This window comes from Protomyctophum parallelum (genome assembly GCF_964188405.1).
Source record: "Protomyctophum parallelum genome assembly, chromosome: 14".
In the NCBI taxonomy this organism is placed as follows: domain Eukaryota; kingdom Metazoa; phylum Chordata; class Actinopteri; order Myctophiformes; family Myctophidae; genus Protomyctophum; species Protomyctophum parallelum.
This window is the reverse complement of record NC_139709.1, coordinates 9044078-9060381: the sequence shown is the minus strand read 5'-3', so window position 1 is coordinate 9060381 and position 16304 is coordinate 9044078. Positions and strand designations below refer to the sequence as shown.

General features: G+C 45.6%; 1 protein-coding gene across 1 annotated transcript in view; it reads right to left on the bottom strand.

Moving 5' to 3' along the window:
• LOC310870115 (FYVE and coiled-coil domain-containing protein 1-like) overlaps positions 1 to 16304 on the bottom strand; it is a gene marked incomplete at its 5' end in the record, with an annotated part of 300865 nt that overhangs the window by 58630 nt on the left and 225931 nt on the right. The gene's annotated exons all lie outside the window — the stretch shown is intronic.

Below are 16304 nucleotides of genomic sequence, written 5' to 3'. Positions count from 1 at the left end.
ATAAAGCTTTCAATACTGAACCTTTAATTAAGGTGGTTTAGTGAAACTTTTACATCTGTTAGGATTGCATGGATTATAGACTCTCAGCCATGTTGCACGAAATGCCAAGAAATATTTCAAGCTGATTCAAAGGTTTATTGTTTATATTATTATATTGCTATAGTGATCATAAAGTTATAGTAAAGTGTATAGGAGCTTCTGAACTAGGGGGCAGAGTCAAGTGAAGGGTCACTTCCGTGAGATTATTACTGATTAAATAACTAAAACTCAAGGTTTTCAGTCTAATGTCATCCACAACAGGCAGTTTGGTTTCAATAATTAAGCCATTAGCAGGCAGACTGAACCTGCCTGTCACTGAGTTTTAGCGTATAATATTGCCTTCGTAAGGCATGTTGACTTCAATTTAGTAGCCAAAAGAGGGATTTCATTTAAAAAAACTAAAACAAAAAAAACAGAGCTGGGAGTTTCTAACACGAGAGTGCCTTTTTAAGCTGCTGGAGTGTATTAATGACAGAGCAGCATTTTGTTGACCTGTGGCATGCACAATGTATACACACAGTAAATGGAAGCGGGAGGGGGAGATATTGCATCATGTCTCATATTTCAGAAAAGGTAATCTGGCACACGATCTACAATGAATCATCCATGCCAGTGTTCCTATAATGTTTGTGTTCCAATTTTCATGTTCATGTCTGTTTAACATTTAAATGCAATTTGCCAGCTGGCAAAAAAACTGGCATAATTTACAGATGGTGATTAATGCATGTTGTCCATAGAAATAAAGAAAATGAAATTATGAAACGAGCACGTTTCAATGAATGAAATACTTAAATTCCCAAACCTTTTTAGCTGACCCATGCACAACCAAGCAATTAAGTTAAGTCTGTTTGACCCAATTGAATTGGGCCAATTCATTAACATTTGCATGCCTCCTTTTTATATTATTATAAAAATAAATACATATATAAGAATAGAACCATTAGAAGATTCTAAGAGAAAGTGTCCTCTTTCAGGGTTAACATCCTATGATCCTCAAAACCTCTCAACTTGAAAAGAATGGATAACTTCACCACAGAGCCTCTGTACACTGACTACTACACCAACGGTTCCATAGAGTCGATAGACGATGAAGATAACTCAATAAGACTCTTCTCCGCCATTAGCTATAGCCTAATCTTTTGCATTAGTCTGCCCAGCAATAGCTTCCTCCTGTGCGTTCTTCTTCTTCGAGAAAGAGGCAAGAGGACACCGCCTGACTGTCTGCTTCTGCAGCTTGTAATCTCCGACCTCTTCTTGACCGTGACTCTGCCATTTTGGGCGTCTTACCAACTCCACGGCTGGAGCTTTGGGGACTGGGCCTGCAAAATGATGAACGGCCTCTTCACCTTGGGGATCGACGCTTTCATGATGCTGCTCACCGCCATGTCCATGGACCGATATGTGGCTGTGGTCCACGCTGCCTCTCCGTCCGCACAGGGCCACAGGGCGCTCTGGGTGCGTTGGGCTAGCGTCGCCATATGGCTGGTCTGTGTCGCTGTAAGCATCTGGAACACTTGTAACTATGAACTGACTGAACGTGACGATTATTCTGGTGTTTTGTGTGAAGAAGGCTCAGATCCACTGGCCCGACGACTGAACTCCTACCTCCACATAGGCCTCTTCTGTCTCCTGCCTTTCGCCGTCGTCTTTTTCTGCTACTTCCACATATTCATGACCGTCAGGCGGTGCGCAATGAAAAGACAGCAGCAGGCTGTAAAACTGATTGCGGCAATAACTGTCGCGTTTTTCTTTTGCTGGGTACCGTACAACTTCATGCTCTTTTTGGATACTCTGGCGATCGACGTGGAGTCGCTGAAGACTGACGCGTTGTTTTACGCGTACTACATCACCCACACACTGGCGTACTACCACTGCTGCCTCAACCCGCTGTTCCACGTGTTCGGAGCGGGGAAGTTCCGGAGGCATCTTCCTCTGTCGGGCGTCGCCTCGTACCAAAGAGGAGAGAGCAGCAGGCAGAATCGCCGTTCTACGACAAACAGCCAACGACACCCTGCTGTCTCCCAGCAGACCGGCGTGTAATTATTATATCATAATTAAATAACTCATGTGTGTTTTTGTGTGTGTGTGTGTGTGTGTGTGTGTGTGTGTGTGTGTGTGTGTGTGTGTGTGTGTCTGTGTGTATATATTGTGTATATTCCTGCACTATACCTGCATCCAGTGATATTGGTACATAGAAATTGATCTATTGAAGATTCTGACTTTCAAATGTACATAATTTTTGTTTTGATTGTATTGCTGTATTGTGCTTTGGCAATGTAAACGTATGTTTTGTCATGCCAATAAAGCCCTTTGAATTGAATTGAATTGAAGTGTGCGTGTGTGTGAATCACATATTAATGACAAAGTAAAATGTTGAAAATGAGTGGTATTCCCCTCTAAGATAAAGCTTTCAATACTGAACCTTTAATTAATGTGGTTTAGTGAAACTTTTACATCTGTTAGGATTGCAGGGCTTATAGACTCTCAGCCATGTTGCAAGAAATGCCAAGAAATATTTCAAGCTGATTCAAAGGTTTATTGTTCATATTATTATATTGCTAGTGATCATAAAGTTATAGTAAAGTGTATAGGAGCTTCTGAACTAGGGGGCAGAGTCAAGTGAAGGGTCACTTCCGTGAGATTATTACTGATTAAATAACTAAAACTCAAGGTTTTCAGTCTAATGTCATCCACAACAGGCAGTTTGGTTTCAATAATTAAGCCATTAGCAGGCAGACTGAACCTGCCTGTCACTGAGTTTTAGCGTATAATATTGCCTTCGTAAGGCATGTTGACTTAAATTTAGTAGCCAAAAGAGGGATTTCATTTATTTAAAAAAACAAAAACAAAAAAAACAGAGCTGGGAGTTTCTAACACGAGAGTGCCTTGTTAAGCTGCTGGAGTGTATTAATGACAGAGCAGCATTTTGTTGACCTGTTGCATGCACAATGTATACACACAGTAAATGGAAGCGGGAGGGGGAGATATTGCATCATGTCTCATATTTCAGAAAAGGTAATCTGGCACACGATCTACAATGAATCATCCATGCCAGTGTTCCTATAATGTTTGTGTTCCAATTTTCATGTTCATGTCTGTTTAACATTTAAATGCAATTTGCCAGCTGGCAAAAAAACTGGCATAATTTACAGATGGTGATTAATGCATGTTGTCCATAGAAATAAAGAAAATGAAATTATGAAACGAGCACGTTTCAATGAATGAAATACTTAAATTCCCAAACCTTTTTAGCTGACCCATGCACAACCAAGCAATTAAGTTAAGTCTGTTTGACCCAATTGAATTGGGCCAATTCATTAACATTTGCATGCCTCCTTTTTATATTATTATAAAAATAAATACATATATAAGAATAGAACCATTAGAAGATTCTAAGAGAAAGTGTCCTCTTTCAGGGTTAACATCCTATGATCCTCAAAACCTCTCAACTTGAAAAGAATGGATAACTTCACCACAGAGCCTCTGTACACTGACTACTACACCAACGGTTCCATAGAGTTGATAGACGATGAAGATAACTCAATAAGACTCTTCTCCGCCATTAGCTATAGCCTAATCTTTTGCATTAGTCTGCCCAGCAATAGCTTCCTCCTGTGCGTTCTTCTTCTTCGAGAAAGAGGCAAGAGGACACCGCCTGACTGTCTGCTTCTGCAGCTTGTAATCTCCGACCTCTTCTTGACCGTGACTCTGCCATTTTGGGCGTCTTACCAACTCCACGGCTGGAGCTTTGGGGACTGGGCCTGCAAAATGATGAGCGGCCTCTTCACCTTGGGGGTCGACGCTTACATGATGCTGCTCACCGCCATGACCCTGGACCGATATGTGGCTGTGGTCCACGCTGCCTCTCCGTCCGCACAGGGCCGCAGGGCGCTCTGGGTGCGTTGGGCTAGCGTCGCCATATGGCTGGTCTGTGTCGCTGTAAGCATCTGGAACGCTTGTAACTCTGAACTGACTGAACAACATGACGATTATTATGGTGTTTTTCTATGTGAAGACGACTCAGATCCACCGGCCCGACGGCTGTACTCCTACCTCCACATAATAATAATAATAATAATAAAACTTTATTTGTATAGCACCTTTCATGACATCAAATGCAGCTCTACAGAAGTGCTTTACAGAACAATGGAGAATAAAATAAAAGCAAAGCATAAAAGAAAAGCAAGGCAACGACATTAAAAAACAAGCAGTAATGCAATACAGTGAGGACATGAATAACACAAAATATAAGATCACTTAAAGGCAATGTTGTAGAAGTGGGTCTTGAGCTGAGCTTTAAAAATGTCTACAGAGGCTGCCTGACGAAGGTACAGAGGGAGCTTGTTCCATGCCGATGGCCCGTAGAAGCAAAAAGCTGCTTCCCCGTATTTTTTAGTTGCCATTTTTTTAGGCAAAGCGAGCAGGCCAGCAGTGGAAGACCTTAGCGAGCGGTTTGGGACATATTTAGGCAAGCAGTCATGTAGGTAGGAAGGTGCGAGACCATTGAGGGCTTTATAGACAAGTAAAATAATTTTAAAATCAATCCTAAAAACAACCGGAAGCCAGTGCAGTGATGCCGCTCCGACATAGGTACATAGGTACCTATACCTCTTCTGTCTCCTGCCTTTCGCAGTCGTCTTTTTCTGCTACTTCCACATATTCATGACCGTCAGGCGGTGCGCAATGAAAGGACAGCAGCAGGCTGTAAAACTGATCGTGGCAATAACTGTCGTGTTTTTCGTTTGCTGGGTACCGTACAACGTCGTGCTCTTTTTGGATACCCTGGCGATCGACGTGGAGTCGCTGAAGACTGACGCGTTGTTTTACGCGTACTACGTCACCCACACGCTGGCGTACTGCCACTGCTGCCTCAACCCGCTGTTCCACGTGTTCGGAGCGGGGAAGTTCCGGAGGCATCTTCCTCTGTCGGGCGTCGCCTCGTACCGAAGAGGAGAGAGCAGCAGGCAGACTCTCAGTTCTACGACAAACAGCCAACGACACCCTGCTGTCTCCCAGCAGACCTGCGTGTAAGTTTAAATAACTCATATGTATATATGTGTGTGTGTGTGTGTGTGTGTGTGTGTGTGTGTGTGTGTGTGTGTGTGTGTGTGTGTGTGTGTGTGTGTGTGTGTGTGTGTGTGTGTGCGGCAGCGAATAGGCAATAAAGGCAAATAACCACAAAAAGACTGCAAAAGAACGCAAAAAAAAGCCCATAAAGCCCACAAAAATGTCGCCCGCGCATGTGCACGGGTCTGTGTGTGTGTGTGTGTGTGTGTATAAAAACACCTTATATGTATACGTACGGTATAATGTATGTAGCCATTGTCTTTTTTTTTCCTTCTTTTTTCACTCAAATCCCATTAAATGTAATTTATTTCTTCCTAAGCCTGTCAAAGCAGCTGAATCCATTTGAGCACATGCAGGCCTGATGGTTGGTTCCATGGGGGGGGGGGGGGGGGGGGGGGGTCCAGAGGAGAGTGGAGGGGGACACCTCAGCGGGGCCATAGTAGCAGCACTCATATCTGTCTCTCGGGGTAGATTAAGCTTAATTAACTAAACCATCCAGCACGCTTGGATGATTGGATCCATGTCAAGGGCAGAGCAGTCATGGGTGTACACACACACACACACACAGCCACACACTCACACACACTTGCAGCCACTGGGACAAAAATTTTTGTAGGCACCCGTGTTGTGTGTGTAGTTTGTTTGTGTGATTCGCTGTGCTGTGTCGGTTGCGTGTGTGCTGTGTCGGTTGCGTGCGTGCGTGCGTGCGTGCGTGCGTGGGCAGGAGGGCTTGTTTATTCTGCCAACAGAGACCAGAGACCATCAACGTTTCCATGGAAAATATATATGTCAGAAAGATGGCTGGTAAAACACACAGAATTGCGAGGAGATCAAAGTAGCCGCATCACACTCAAGTATGAAGTACTGTATGCCCTGAGGAAAGCACACTGCCTTCCTCAGGGCAAACCATGCCTGCCTAAACGTTGGCTCTATTCGTTTTTTTATTGTTATCTCTCTCTCATCCGCTACTAAAAATAATACTTTGACACTTAAGCTATATACAAGTGTGCTGCGGCACACAAACTGCTTATACTGTATGTAGATGTTCATAAACGAGAGCTTTCTGTTTCTGCGCCTGGCAGTTATGATTGTGTCATTCTTGTGGCTTTTTCGGTGTGCCTTGTACTTCCCTTAACTCATGTTAAACCATGCAGAATCGGTTACTTGTAAAGTTGAGTCATAGATGTAATGGAATTAACCCATTTAGACCTGAGGACGATTCTACAATTGTCTTCTAAATCCTGACCGTTTTCTTGAAGCACCCATGTTTCTATGTCAGTCGTTCTCAAACATTTTCATGTCAAGGACCCCCAAAAATATATGTAATTGGCCGCCGACCCCCATGTGAAAATATGTTGTTCCAGGGACCCCGCAGAAGCAAAGATTTTAGTTAAAAACGTTCGCTCCGAAAGAATAAATATTCATTTTCACGATTTTTCAAAAATAGCAGAGCTATACAAGCTTGTAGCGCGGCACTCTGTGCCATGCTATGAGCTTGTAGATCTGCTATTTTTCAATAGCAAAGTATAACATAATGCTTAAAACACCAAAAGGGGTTCCTGTCCTGAATGGACTTAAAGGTGGAGTCATCTTGGATGGACGTTGGTACAGAGTGACTTAAAGTTGGAGTCATCTTGGATGGACGTTGGTACAGAGTGACTTAAAGGTGGAGTCATCATGGATGGACGTTGGTACAGAGTGACTTAAAGGTGGAGTCATCATGGATGGACGTTGGTACAGAGTGACTTAAAGGTGGAGTCATCATGGATGGACGTTGGTACAGAGTGACTTAAAGGTGGAGTCATCATGGATGGACGTTGGTACAGAGTGACTTAAAGGTGGAGTCATCATGGATGGACGTTGGTACAGAGTGACTTAAAGGTGGAGTCATCTTGGATGGACGTTGGTACAGAGTGACTTAAAGGTGGAGTCATCTTGGATGGACGTTGGTACAGAGTGACTTAAAGGTGGAGTCATCTTGGATGGACGTTGGTACAGAGTGACTTAAAGGTGGAGTCATCATGGATGGACGTTGGTACAGAGTGACTTAAAGGTGGAGTCATCTTGGATGGACGTTGGTACAGAGTGACTTAAAGGTGGAGTCATCATGGATGGACGTTGGTACAGAGTGACTTAAAGGTGGAGTCATCTTGGATGGACGTTGGTACAGAGTGACTTAAAGGTGGAGTCATCTTGGATGGACGTTGGTACAGAGTGACTTAAAGGTGGAGTCATCTTGGATGGACGTTGGTACAGAGTGACTTAAAGGTGGAGTCATCATGGATGGACGTTGGTACAGAGTGACTTAAAGGTGGAGTCATCTTGGATGGACGTTGGTACAGAGTGACTTAAAGGTGGAGTCATCTTGGATGGACGTTGGTACAGAGTGACTTAAAGGTGGAGTCATCATGGATGGACGTTGGTACAGAGTGACTTAAAGGTGGAGTCATCATGGATGGACGTTGGTACAGAGTGACTTAAAGGTGGAGTCATCTTGGATGGACGTTGGTACAGAGTGACTTAAAGGTGGAGTCATCTTGGATGGACGTTGGTACAGAGTGACTTAAAGGTGGAGTCATCATGGATGGACGTTGGTACAGAGTGACTTAAAGGTGGAGTCATCATGGATGGACGTTGGTACAGAGTGACTTAAAGGTGGAGTCATCATGGATGGACGTTGGTACAGAGTGACTTAAAGGTGGAGTCATCTTGGATGGACGTTGGTACAGAGTGACTTAAAGGTGGAGTCATCATGGATGGACGTTGGTACAGAGTGACTTAAAGGTGGAGTCATCATGGATGGACGTTGGTACAGAGTGACTTAAAGGTGGAGTCATCATGGATGGACGTTGGTACAGAGTGACTTAAAGGTGGAGTCATCTTGGATGGACGTTGGTACAGAGTGACTTAAAGGTGGAGTCATCTTGGATGGACGTTGGTACAGAGTGACTTAAAGGTGGAGTCATCTTGGATGGACGTTGGTACAGAGTGACTTAAAGGTGGAGTCATCTTGGATGGACGTTGGTACAGAGTGACTTAAAGGTGGAGTCATCTTGGATGGACGTTGGTACAGAGTGACTTAAAGGTGGAGTCATCATGGATGGACGTTGGTACAGAGTGACTTAAAGGTGGAGTCATCTTGGATGGACGTTGGTACAGAGTGACTTAAAGGTGGAGTCATCTTGGATGGACGTTGGTACAGAGTGACTTAAAGGTGGAGTCATCATGGATGGACGTTGGTACAGAGTGACTTAAAGGTGGAGTCATCATGGATGGACGTTGGTACAGAGTGACTTAAAGGTGGAGTCATCTTGGATGGACGTTGGTACAGAGTGACTTAAAGGTGGAGTCATCTTGGATGGACGTTGGTACAGAGTGACTTAAAGGTGGAGTCATCATGGATGGACGTTGGTACAGAGTGACTTAAAGGTGGAGTCATCTTGGATGGACGTTGGTACAGAGTGACTTAAAGGTGGAGTCATCTTGGATGGACGTTGGTACAGAGTGACTTAAAGGTGGAGTCATCATGGATGGACGTTGGTACAGAGTGACTTAAAGGTGGAGTCATCATGGATGGACGTTGGTACAGAGTGACTTAAAGGTGGAGTCATCATGGATGGACGTTGGTACAGAGTGACTTAACCCATTCTGACCTGAGATCAGATTCATACGAGGTTTTCCACTGGACACACACTGGTCTGATGAACCCATTCTGACCCGAGATCAGATTCTAAAAATGTCAGTCGTTCTTCGATTTTTCAAAAATGGCAGACCTACAAGCTTGTATCGCGCCACTCGGTGGCGCGATATGATAGATAGATCTGCTATTTTTCAATAGATAAAGCATAACATCATGCCGACACCAAAATGGGTGCCCGGTCAGAATGGGTTAAAGGTGGAGTCATCTTGGATGGACGTTGGTGTAACAGAGTTAAATAGTTAGTTAAATTGAGTTGTTCATTTGCCCCCTATTGAGCAGTACCAGACATAGCACTTTGATTCACTGCATATCACACTGTTTGTCCTAGTGGTGTTCCCGTAGCTGCCGCTCTGTATGTCCTAGTGGTGTTACCGTAGCTACCTCAGTGGATTCCGTGTTCCTATGAGGTGAGAGGGCTCTTTGAAAACACTGTGATGTTATTTTATGTTTTTGTTATGAAATAGTGTTCATTTCAGCTGTAAATTGAAGCATACAGTGTCTAATATACATATGACGTTGGGTCATTATGATAATATGAATCTGAGTGCAATGAATCTTTTTGTAAACAGCTTTTGGTTTATCACAGGGACTAGTGATGACATCACACAGTGTTAGTCTTTTTGCGCGAAAATAAAGTGAGTTTACTTTTTGTGTTGTGTTGCCCACAGACAGTCTGAGGCTATGCAGTGGACCAGTTCCAACAACAAATAAGTGTTTTATTTGTCTGTGCTTACAGGTATGTGCTATATATATTGTACCAACTATAACTTGTTGATATTGTCAATATTGTATTTGTATTTGTATTAAAGATCTCTTATAATAAAATGAAAACATGTATTAGACAAAGGTTAATGTTATTGGTTAGGAGAAAAAGTATTAGACAGATAAGCTACTGTTATTGGTCAGGCTAAAGAAAAAGAGTGGATTCCGTGTTCCTATGAGACAGTCTGAGGCTATGCAGTGGACCAGTTCCAACAACAAATAAGTGTTTTATTTGTCTGTGCTTACAGAATAAACTGTCTTCTGAAGTTCCTGTTGTGTCCTTGACTACTAAAAGAAGTCCGTTACACTGGTGCCGTGACCCGGATCATCAAGATCAATTCAACATTGGTCGCCGTGGGTGCTACACAACGCAAGTGACTTACAGCGTATGGCATGAACGAGAACAGTGTTGTTTTAGATATGGAGGACTCTGCTAGCCCTGTTCTGCCAAGGAGGGGAGGTGGTCCCTTTACTGATATGTCACAATATGTCACCAGGAGTTATGCCAGTGGTGGGGAGGGGGATTCCCGGCATGGTGCTGACAGTGGGAGGGGTACGGGGCGGTCTCAAGGCCGAGGTGGTACTCCTGTTCGTCAGTTCATGGGGGAGGGTCTTCACACTTCCACACCCGGTAGTGACACTGATGTTATGAATCACCTCACGGATATGGTGGGACAGTTGGGTGCACAGATTGGGGAGTCCATTGTTCAAAAGTTGATGTCAGCTGGAGTAGTTAACATGAACAGTGCTCCACAAAGTACTCCAGCCAGTCAGTACCCAACCAGTAGCATTAACAGTCATGAGACTCCGCATGTGACAGTTCATGTTAAGTCAGACAGAGAACCTCAGACGTTCAATGGAGATTGTGATAAGTATTCAGTTCAGGAGTGGATTGATTTAACTGATAACCATTTCAAAAGACATGCCATACCTGTTCATGAACAGGGTGATGAAATCATGTGTCGGTTGAGGGGGAAAGCCAGGGATGTTGTGAGGGTTGCTTTACGCAGTGATACATCAATTAATGTTACACAACATCCTGAGCTAATTTACAATGTTCTTCTTCAGTACTTTGAGGATGCTTCCTCGTGTCTCCCTATGGCAGATTTCTATGCCACCCTGCCCAAGCACAGAGAAAGCCCAGTTGACTACTGGATTAGGTTGAACAATGCAGCCGACTTAGCTGTAGCAGGGCTGCGCAGGCAGGGAAAGCGACCAGGGAATATGAGTGATGAAGTAGCACTCATGTTTGTTAAACATTGCCCTGATCAAGAGTTGTCCTGCATTTTGAAATGTAAGCCGATGCATGAATGGACAGCAAGAGATGTTCAAAAGAGGATTGATGATTATCAGAGAGAGGTGAGGGCGAGTGGTAGGATTAGTGGGGTAGCGCAAATGAAGAGCCACAATGCTGTTGTCATGTTTGAGCAGCCCAGTCCATCTATGTCTGAGCAGTGCAGTGACTCAGGGCCCTCTTGTCCTCCTCTCTCATCTCAATACCAGCCGTATCATCATCCTCCTCAGACTTCTAATGCTTCAGATCCATTTCAAGGTCAGGTCGGTTGTACCCCATGCCCTGCCACTGTGCCGGTTGTGGCCCAAAATCTTCAGCAGACAGAAGAGAGACTCCTCAATCGGATGGTTGACATGTTTCAGGGGATGATGGAGAAAATGCAGCAGCGCAATACGGCTGCCCCAGTGCGAGGTGGAAGGTCCCAGCGTGCTCCCGGTGAGAGGCGTGCCAGAGAGACAGCCTGTCGGGTTTGTAAAGACTCTAGTCATACCACAGTTTCTCACTGCATGTCTGACAGACTGTGTTTTTCCTGTCTGGCCCCGGGCCATATCAAAGCTGACTGCCAAGCCAATAATCAGCCATCTCAGCCCCAGTCTGGGGGAAACTAGTGGATCTGTGTTCTGAGGGAGGCAATACAGATCTGGATATACACTCCCAAAATTGTGATGTGTCTGATATTGAGACGGTTTACATGTCTGTGAAAGCTTCTTGTGATGACACAGAGGTTGTGCATCAAAACATACACCGAGTTGGCAGCAGTGACAGTCTTTTCTACACACCTGTGGCTATGGGTGATAAAGTGACAATGGGGGGTATGTTGGACAGTGGGTCTATGGCTTGCAGCATCAGTGAGGCTGCAGAGGTGAAGCTCGTAGAAGCTGGAGTGATTACTAAAAATGATCAGATTGATGTGAAAGTTGTCCTCATAGGATGTGGTGGGCAACGTGTCAAGCCTAAGTCTGCCTTTAACGTGAAGATGGAAGTGTATGGTTGTAAGATGTTGGTTCCCACACTGGTTGTCTCAGGTCAGCACGATGACCTGATACTGGGCACCAATGTGATCAAGCACATCCTACGTGAATCTAAAATGTGCGCCTCTTATTGGAAGGCTGTGTCTGGTCCCTGTTCTGCAAAAGACCCTGAAACCGAACAGTACCTGTCAATGCTCTCTGGTTTGAGTCCGTGGAGAGGGGATAGCATTCCTGACAAAGTTGGCACTGTGAGATGTAATTCAGCTGTCTGTCTTGAACCTGGCCGAGAGTATCTTGTATGGGGGAAACTGCCTGTGGACACCATTGTATCTCCAGGTAGCACTGTTATGACGGAGCCTACATCGTCTCGTTCGGCCCCCAGGGGAGTTTTAGTGGCTAGGATAGTTACACCATTGTGGGGTGACAGATGGGTGCCTCTGAAGCTCATTAATACGTCCCACAAACCTGTGATGCTGAGGCGTAATTCGAAGCTGGCTGATGTTTATCCCTGCATGGCACTCGAAGACATGGATGTTGCTGAGCAATTGAAGGTTCCCGTGGTCAGCTGTGCTCAGTCGGCCACGCCTGTCACTACTGACAATCAATCCGTTATTGATAAGCTCAAATCCATGGGGCTGAGTACTCTTGATGTACAATCTTGCGATGTGTCTGAGGAGTGCAGGGGGAGGATGGCTGACCTGATTGAACGGTATGAAGCCATTTTTTCACGCCATCATCTTGACTGTGGAGAAGCAAAAGAATTTGTACACCGCATTCATCTCGTTGATCATAGACCATTCCGGCTGCCGTACAGGCGAGTGCCCCCTAGCCAGTATCAGAAACTACGTCAGGTGCTGTGTGAAATGGAGGAGAAGGAGATCATTTCAAAATCCTCCAGTGAGTATGCATCACCGTTGGTGCTGGTGTGGAAGAAGGATGGGAACCTCCGGTTGTGTACGGATTTCCGCTGGCTGAACAAGAGGACTCTGAAGGATGCTCACCCCCTCCCCCATCAAGCTGACTGCCTGGCTGCCCTAGGTGGCAACTGTCTATTCAGTTCCATGGATTTGACTTCTGGGTATTATAACATGCCACTGCATCAAGATGACAGGAAGTACTCAGCCTTTACTACTCCTATGGGCCTGTATGAATACAACCGTCTTCCGCAGGGCCTCTGCAACAGCCCTGGGAGTTTTATGCGTATGATGACCAGCATTTTTGGAGACCAAAACTACTTGAGTTTGCTATGTTATTTGGATGACCTCTTGGTGTTTGCGCCGGACGAAGAGACTGCTTTGGAGCGCCTTGAAATGGTGTTTGAGAGACTGCGGTCTCACAATCTGAAGTTGGCCCCCAAAAAGTGCTTCTTTCTGAGAAAGTCAGTGAAGTTTCTCGGTCACATAATAGATGAGAATGGTGTGTCCACAGATCCCAGCAAAGTGGAGAGCATCTCTGCAATGACAAGTGCTGACTTAATGGAGCCTGATGGTGTGACCCCATCGCAGAAGCGAATACGATCATATTTGGGGTTAATTAATTACTATCAGCATTACGTGCCTCACTTTTCTGCTGTCGCCAAACCGCTCTTCTTTCTATTGAAGGGTGTAAAGAAAAGAGGGAAGACTGGGAAGTGCAAGGTGTTGAATAAAAAGTTGACTGCAGCAGATTGGACCCCGGCGCAGGAACAGGCATTCGAGGGCCTGAAGACAGCCGTAGTTAATACAGTTGTCCTGGCTCACCCGGATTTCACTCGCCCCTTCATGCTATCGACTGATGCGTCCTTAGATGGTATTGGTGCTGTGTTGTCGCAGGTTCCGGAAGGCGAAATCAGAGCCAGGCCCATCGCATTCGCCAGCAAATCACTATCTCAGTCTCAGAGGAATTATCCAGCCCACCGTTTGGAATTCCTGGCCTTGAAATGGGCCGTCTGTGATAAATTCAGTCATTGGCTGAAGGGTCACAAGTTCACGATCTGGACTGACAATAACCCGCTGACTCACATCTTGACGAAGCCTAAGTTGGACTGCTGTGAGCAACGTTGGGTGGCCAAGTTGGCTAGCTACGACTTTGACATCAAATATGTGCCGGGTCCTCAGAATGTGGTGGCGGACGCCCTCAGTCGTGTACCATTTGTTGGATTCAGGCTGTTGTCAGAGCCTTTTCCGAGTCTCCTTTCTGAAGTCAAGGGTGTCTCAAGTGTTTCTGTTCAAGGGGCCTTCAGGTCATCCTGCGGTCTGAGACAATCTGATTCGGTGAGCTCCAAATCATCCAAATGTAGCCCTGTACTTGCGCATACTCAGTTCATTGAGTTGGAGGATGTGTCTGCCATTGTGGAGTCACACATGGAGTGGGAGACTGGTGCGAGGGTCCGTGCTGTGGCGGCATTACAGTGTTTGCCGCAGTTGTGTTCGCCTGGAATAGACTCATTGCCAGCCTATACAGAGAAAGACCTACGTGATAAACAGTTGGAGGACGGGGTTCTCTCTCGTGTTTTGTATTATGTGGAGAGAGGTCGACGGCCTTCTAAACGAGAGAAGGTGAAGGAATCTGTCACAGTCGTGAGGTACTTAAAGCACTGGGAGAAACTTGTCGTGGACGATGGTGTGTTGTACCGGATTTCAAGAGATCTTGTCACTAAGGCAAAGCGATTCCAGTATGTGGTCCCACTATCGCTCAAGGATGTGGTTTTGAGGGGTGTTCACGATGATGCAGGACATCAGGGCCAGTTCAGGAGTCTTGGATTGACTAGGCAGAGGTTCTTCTGGCTGAACCTTGACAGAGACGTGAGGGACTATGTACGCAACTGCCATCGCTGCATTGTCACAAAGACGGTTGAGCCTGAGGGGAGAGCTCCCCTAGAAAGTATAACATCTGCCAGGCCATTACAGCTTGTTTGTATTGATTTTTGGTCAGCTGAAGACTTTAGAAATAAGTCAATAAATGTCTTGGTTGTGACTGACCATTTTACGAGGATGGCACAGGCATTTACTTGCAAGGATCAAACTGCTAAGCAGGTGGCACGAGTTCTTTGGGACAAATACTTCTGTGTCTTCGGGTTTCCAGAACGGATTCACAGTGATCAGGGGGCGTCATTCGAGAGTGAGCTCATCAGTGAACTTCTCAGGGTTTCGGGCATTAGGAAATCTCACACAACCCCTTATCATCCGATGGGAAATGGAAGTGTGGAGCGGTTTAATAGGACTCTTGGCGGCATGATTCGTGCCCTGGCACCTGACAAAAAGGTTGACTGGCCTCGGCGGTTGCAAACATTAACATTCATGTATAACTGCACAGTCAGTGAGTCGACAGGATATGCTCCCTTTTACCTCATGTTTGGCCGGGTTCCCCGGTTGCCCATTGATGTCCTCTTTCGAACTGTTCTTAATGACTCCAATGTGACGTGCTATGACAAGTATGTAGCATCTCTCACTACGGATCTGGAGGAAGCGATGATCATTGCTCAGGAGCACGCAACTAAGGAGCAGAACAGGCATGCTAAGCTCTACAACAGGAGGGTGAGGGGTTCTGCTATTGAAGTTGGTGACAGGGTGCTCTTGGCAAATAAGAAGGATAGAGGGAAGAGGAAAGTTGCTGATAGATGGGAGTCGACAGTTTACACCGTGGTGGACAAAAACGCTGACACTCATACATATAGGATTTGTGACACAGTCACTGGACTGGAGAAGGTGGTCCACAGGAATCTGATCATGTCGGTCAATTTCCTCCCTGTGGATGTCTCGGATGAGGCGCCTGATTCTGTTCATTCTGGTTCTGTGGCTTCATGTCGCACAGGCGTTAGTATGAGGTCCTTGGTGGAGAGTGTTTCTGAGGGAGAAAGTGCGATCCCTTGTGATGGACCTGTAGGGACTGATATCGGGGGTTCATCTACGCCCGACGGGGAGAGGCGTGACTCTTTGGCTGATCCAGGTACTGTGGATTCTGATGGGCGGACCCGGGATTGGGTTTCGCAACTGTCTGTGTCCGATCATTCCCAAGCTGATGTTTCTGATGGTGGGAGTGAGAGTTCGGTACCCCAGGATGGTTCGGAACTGTCTGCGGATCAAAGGGATGGTCAATCTACGGACTATGTTCCCGGATCATTACCGGCAGTTGACACTGATATTGGTTCTGACGATCTTGAGAGTGTGGGACGTGCAACATCTTCCTGTGACTCAGTAGCACAGACTGATGGGGTAGAGGACGCACAGTGCACTCATGGTCCAGCTTTGTCCTCTTCTACGCAGACTAGGTCTAGGTATGGCCGCATCATCAGACCAGTTGATAGGCTGATACAAACTATGTCGAGGCAGGATGTTGTAGATGACACTACCTTCCATGGTTAACCGAGTATGGTGGTTTGCATTGTGCTACCTTTGTGTTTATGAGGTACTTTGCTTTTGTTTTTGTTTTGTTTTTTTCTTTTTATGTACACAGTTTGTGAGGGTCCTGTGGGGTGTATAAGGCACTCTGC